Genomic DNA, 6,676 nt, shown 5'->3' on the forward strand with positions numbered 1-6,676 from the left:
CAAAACTGACTGCCCCACGTAGGTGCCCCAGAAAAATATTTTTTAATATTATAATCAGTGCTGATGAGAATATAGGATAACAGCCACTCTCATACCCCATATATAGGACTATGATCTACAATCTGGGGCAGATTTTTGGTAATATCCATCGATTCCACTTCTATGAAATTTTTTTAAATATTTTTATTTATTTATTTGAGAGAGAGAGAAAGCAGGAGCAGGGGTGGTGCAGAGAAAGGACAGGCAGACTCCCCACTGAGCTCAGAGCCTGATGCAGGGCTTGATCCCAGGACCCTGAGATCATGACCTGAACTAAAGTTTGACGCTTAACCACTTAACTGACTGAGCCACCCAGGTGTCCCTAAGAATTGTTCCTGAAGGAAAAAAAGAGACAAAGGTGTGCATGTGAATGTATAGGTGACCCTTGAACAACACAGGTTTGACCTGCATCAGTCTGCTAATAAGGAGATTTTTTCAGTAAATTCAGTACAGCACCATAAATGTATTTTCTCTTCTCCATGATTTTCTGAATAACATTTTCTTTTCTCCAGCTTACTTTATTGTAAGAATATAGCATATGATACATATAACATACAAAATATGCATTAATTGACTATGTTATTGGTTAGACTTCTGGCCACACAAGGCTATTAGTAGTTAAGTTTAGGGGAAGTCAAAAGTTATTACTTGGGTTTTTGACTGTGTGGGCACCCTGAACCCCCATGCTGTTCAAGGATCAACTGTATTCATCGTTAGTGGTATTCTAGTAAGATTTTTAAAAAATCATTGTTTTTTAATTATTGATGTATCATACCATACTTCACGATTTCCCTATTGTTGCATATTTAGATTGCTTCCAATTTTTTTTCACTGCTTGCTATACCAGAGTCTCTCTAAACACTTTGGCTATGTGAACTTATCTAATCCTTTCCACTTCTTTGTAAGATGGGATCCCCATTTCACAGAAGAGGAAACTGAGGCATGGGAGGAAGGTGGAAGTGGAACAAAGTCCCCCTACTTGTAAGCAGCTTTACCGGAATTTTAACCGGGAGGTCTGACTTCAAAGCTGATGCTCTTGAAGGCTGCTCAAATTCAGGGTGCCTGGGTGGCTCGGCCAGTTGAGCATTTGACTCTTGGTTGCAGCTCAGGTCATGATCTCAAGATCTTGAGATCAAGCCCTGCTTCGGGCTCATCGCTTAGCGGGGAGTCTGCTTGAGATTCTCTCTCCTTTGCCTCTGCCCCTCCCCCTGCTCTCTCTCAAATAAAAAAAAAAATCTTTTTTAAGAAAAGAAAAAAAAGACTGCTCAGATTCATTCAATAAATATATTCGTTGAATGCCATCTGTGTGCCAAGCATGTTGATAATGACAACTGCAAACATTTACTGAAGATTTTCTCTGTAGCAGGTCCTGTGCTAAGCACTTTACAACTACTACCTCATTCTAAAAGATTTATTTATTTATTTATTTATTTATTTATTTATTTATTTATTTGAGAGAAAGACTGAGCTTGAGCAGAGGGAAGGGCAGGAGAGGGAGAGAGAATCTTAAGCAGACTCCACACTCAGCGCAGAGCCCGTGCTTGGCTCGATCTCACGACTCTGAGATCATGACCTGAGGTGAAACCAAGACCCAGACACTTAAGTGACTGAGCACCCCCCAGGCACCCCCGAATTTCTTTTTTTTTTCTCGAATTTCTTTTTTTATTATTTTTTATTTTGTTTTGAATTTCTTTTTTTTAAAGACAATTTATTTTTAAGTAATCTCTACACCCAGCGTGGGGCTCAAACCCATGACCCTGAGATCAAGGGTTGCATGCTCCACCAACTGAGTCAGCCAGGCGCCCCTGACTTTGTTTTTTTAATAATGAATGTGTTACTTTCTCCCCTGAAATAAAATAACGATGTTATCTTTTTTTTTTTTTTTTTTTTTTTTTTTTTTTGCTGGAAAGCAGCAGCAAAGATCTGGACGGAGGATGGGGTAGAGGTCTGAGAGGAAGGACCTTCGCCCAGGGAGTAGGGAAACCAAGTAACAGAGGTCCCCAAGGAATGCAAAGAATGTCCTGTCTCCTCAGGCATGTGTGCGGGGATGCTGAGAGGAACTTTTTGTCCTTTCTATGGCCTCTTCTCCTCCGCATCCTTTCTTGCTCATTCCTATGGTTACAATGAAAATTTAGCCAATAAAAATACAGGATGCCCAGCTAGTTTTGGATTTCAGATAAACCTCAAGTCATTTTTTTTTAGTATAAGGGTGTCCCCATGCAATATTTGGGACTAAATATTTAGACTAAGCATTTATGTAGTATTTCTGAAATTCAAATTTAGGGCATCCTGTATTTTATCTGGCAACTCTACTCACTCCACACCAGTCACCCTGGCCTCATGGCTGTTTCTCAAATGCACACACACCCTTGGTCCTGCCTCAGGGCCTTTGCACCTGCTGGTCTCTCTACCTGGATCCCTCATATAGGTCTTTGCTTTGACCAGCTCCCTGTCCTTTGGCTTCAACGTCACCTCCTCAGAGAGGCCTTTCCTGGGCACCATACTGACATCACCCTTTGCCTTCCCATGTTCTAATCCCCGCTGTATTTTCTCCACAGTGAGGATCACCATCAAGAATTCTCAGGCAAAAAAAAAAAAAAAGAATTCTCAGGCAATAGTATTTTTGTCTTCACAGTTTCTTCTCTACTTCCCCCAGTAGAATGTAAACCTCACAAGGGCCAAAATATCATCTCAGCCACCACAGTATCTCCAACTGGATCACGGTGGGTGCATTGTTCTCCCCTGGTTCTTAACTGTAATCGACAACAAAAAAAACCATTTCTGGCCAATGTGAGCAATGAAAGACTTCAGTAAATAAATATTTGTTAATGAATAAATCCTGAGACACACAGCTCCTCCCTTCTTGTCTCTCCATAGACCCCAAGCCACCTCACAGACTGTCCCTGGGACCCTGTTGCCCCTCCCGGGAGCAGTCACTCCCAGCCTGCTAGGCAGGCATCTTGTGTAGCCTCCAAAAGCCTTGCTCGGCGGGGGGGTGGGGGGGGAATCCCTGGGTGGCTCAGCGGTTTGGCTCCTGCCTTCAGCCCAGGGTGTGATCCTGGAGTCCTGGGATTGAGTCCCACATCTGGCTCCCTGCATGGGGCTTGCTTCTCCCTCTGCCTGTGTCTCTGTGTCTCTGTGTCTGTTTCTCTCTCTCTTTCTGTGTCTCTCATGAATGAATGAATAAATAAATAAATAAATAAATAAATAAATAAAATCTTAAAAACAAAACACCTTGCTCGGCTTTGCCTCCCAGATGCTGCTGGGTCTTCACTCCTGCAACCTGTCATTTCCTGTGCTTGTCACACATCATGGGTGTTGCAATCACCCAGACATGCCTGTCTCCTGCATGCCCAGCAGTGGGAGCCCCAAGGGCTGGGCCTTTATCTGATTCACCTAAATTACCGTCATTCTTGCTATTGATCACCTGCTCCTTCGATGCCAGTGCTGCTTTAAACATTTTATCTGGGTTTCTCCTGCCTCTCCTCAGTCAGTCAACCAGTGTTTATTGAGCAACTACTATGTTTTGGGTACTAGAATCACAGGGATAAACAGAACTGGGAGAAATCTCAGAAACCCCTGTGCTCCAAGAGCTCACTTTCTGGTGGAGGAGCTAAAGAATAAATCATTAAAGATATTCTCTCCAGGGGCACCTGGGTGGCTCAGTTGGTTAAGTGTCTGCCTTCAGCTGGGGTCATAATCCCAGGGTCCTGAGACTGAGCCCTGTGTGGGGCTCCCTGCTGGGCGGGGAGCCTGCTTCTCCCTCCCCCTGCTTGTGCTCTCTCTCAAATACATAAATAAAATCTTTAAAAAATAAAGATATATCTCCATAGTAGGCCACAATGTGGAAGTGATTGGAATGGAAAGGTGATGGGAGGTAGGCGGTGGGATGCTATTTTAATTTAAGCAGGGTGGTCAGGGGAGAGGCCTCACCACAGACTTGAAGGAGGGGAGGGAGAGAGCCATGGGGGTACCCAGGGGCAGTGTCCAAGGCAGAGGGAACAGCCAGTGCAGACAGAGGAGGGTCATCTGATACAGTTGAGGCCAGCATGGCTGGAGCAGAGTGGGCAGGGACAAGTAGTGGAAGGTGAGGACAGAGAGCCGATGGGGGCAGATCGTGTGGCTTGGGCCACAGGGAGGACTCTGGCTTTTATCCCAAGTGAGATGCAGCCACAGGAGGGCTCAGGCTGAGGAAGGACATGACCTGACACAGGTACCTACGGGTCCCTTCGGCTGCAAGTGGAGAGCAGACTATGGGGGCCGGGGATGGGAGCAGAGGGGAGACCAGGTAGGAGGCAAGGGATAGGTGGATAGGACCAGGGTGGGAGAAGGGGACAGATTCTAGATGGACTTTACTTATTTTTTTTAAGATTTTATTTATTTATTTATTTATTCATGAGAGACAGAGAGAGAGAGGCAGAGACATAGGCAGAGGGAGAAGCAGGCCCCCTTCGGGGACTCTGATGCGGAACTCGATCCCAGGACCCCTGGGATCACGCCCTGAACCAAAGGCAGACATTCAACTGCTGAGCCACCCAGGTGTCCCTCTAGATGCACTTTAAAGACCAAGTCAACAGAATTGGCTGGCTAATTAAATGCGGGACATGAGAAAAAGAAGAGTCATGGATAACATCAAGGCTTTCGGGCTCATTTAATGCCAAGGTGATCCCATAAAGTATGATCATTCTTTTGTGACAGATGATGAAACTGACATTCAGAGCGGGCTGGTGACTCCACATCCCTCGGGAAGTCGCAGAGCCGAGATCCAAACCCAGTTTCTGTCCAGCCCCAGGGCCAGGCCTTTGCTCTTGTGATCTCAGCGCCCCCCCCCCCCAACCCCTCTGGCCTGGGACGGACGCGGCCAGGCCCACAGGGGCGCCAGCTCAGGCTTTGGCTGCAGCGTGCAATGCGTGACTCTGCAGCTGGCGACCTCGCAGGCTGGGCGCATCCCTCCGTGGCGTTCCCTCATTGCGTGTCACCCGAGTTGGGTAACCGCGTTTCTCTGCTCGCCCATGAACTCCTACAGGGCCTGGCTGGGGCCGATTCATCACTGTCCCCGGCGTGTCCCTGGCAGTGTCCGGCCAGAGCCTGGCATGTGGCACCATTAATATTTATGAAGCACCTCTCTTGCGCTGTGCTGTGCTGGGGTGAGCTCTGGGCCCCACCCTCTGGGGACTGACAGTCCAGTGGGGGAGACAGACACCCCCTACTCCCCAGACACTGCTGGCCCAGGGTGGGCACACCCAGCCTGAGAAAAGGATCTGGGAGGGGTGGGTGGAGGAGGTGATAGACCCACAAATGAAGGAGATGGCCCTGGTCTCCACCCCCACAGACTCTAGGCCCCAGGGGGCCGGACTGACCCAGAACAAGCCTAAATCAGTAAGAGGATTCCAGGCAGCTGAGAGCCAGAAATGAAGTAAAGCAGGTGATCGCAGCTCTCTTCGCTGGGGCTGTCAGGGGAGGCTGAGACCTCGGGCTGAGAAGATGCCAGCCCAGGATGAGCCAGGGAGAGGGCATGCCCAGGGTGAGAAAGAGCTCTGCAATTCAAGAAACCGCAGGAAGCTGGCGTGCCTTGGGCACAGTGAGGGGTGGCGGGGGTGTCCATGTGAGGAAGCCGAGCCTGTGCAGCTCATGCAGCAATAATGTGAGGTCGGCTTGCAGAACTGGACACCCCCAGGGAAGCTCTCAGCCCTGGGGCCCGCGCCCAGCTCAGCCTAGGACTCCTGCACTCAGATGTGCCTGTCACCAGCTCAGAGCCCTCCTGTGGATAAAGGACAAAGTCCCCCTGGGCCCTGTAAGGCCCCACATGATCTTTCCCCCTCACCTCCCTGTCCCCATCTCCCGCACTCACTTGGCCCGGGCTTCACGGGCCTCCACACTGTCACCCTGGCAGGGCGGGCGTGTTTCTGTCTCAGGGCCTTTGCACCAGCTGCTCCCCTGCCTGGAACACACTCTGCCCCTATCGCTTCTCCCTCAGACTCCTTCAGATCAAACATCACCCTCGCAGTGAGGCCTCCCTGGTTATCCTCGCAAAAACTGCAACCGTCCCCCCTCATGCCCCTTCCTTCCTTGCTTTTTCAGAGTGCTTACCAATATTTACCCTGCTTTATATATTCTTCTTTTTTATTGTGCTGGCGATCTGACCCCCTGGTTAGAATATCAGCTCTGCAAAGGCAGAGATCTCTGGCTTGTTCATAGCTGTCTCCTAGGACTGAGACTGGGGCCTGGCACGTGGTAGATGCCCAATAAATAGTGGTTGAACCCATGCAAGGGAGGAGGTAGAGAGAGGGGGGAGAAAAGGAAGGGAAAGGGAGAGGGAAACAGCAGGTCTGTGAGATCCTAAGCCTGGTAAGCACCCCCAGCTTGGAGGCAGGAGTGTTAACATTTCTCCCCTCCAGGATAAATTGGTGCTGGGCTGGGAAACTGAGGCACAGGGCAACACTGTGGGCACTCCTTGGGTGGCAGGAGCACTGACTGCAGGTCTAGGAGGAGAAAGGCCCCCGACGCCACCTGCCGGAGACTGGGGTCATGACAGCCGTGCCCACTTGCTGACTTAGGGCAGGAGATGCCCTTCGCCCCTGCGGGCAGGAGAGGAGACGGCCCGGGGGCACCCCCAGAAGTGCAGAGTCCACGGAGC

This window comes from Canis aureus, chromosome 1 (genome assembly GCF_053574225.1).
Source record: "Canis aureus isolate CA01 chromosome 1, VMU_Caureus_v.1.0, whole genome shotgun sequence".
Lineage (NCBI taxonomy): Eukaryota > Metazoa > Chordata > Mammalia > Carnivora > Canidae > Canis > Canis aureus.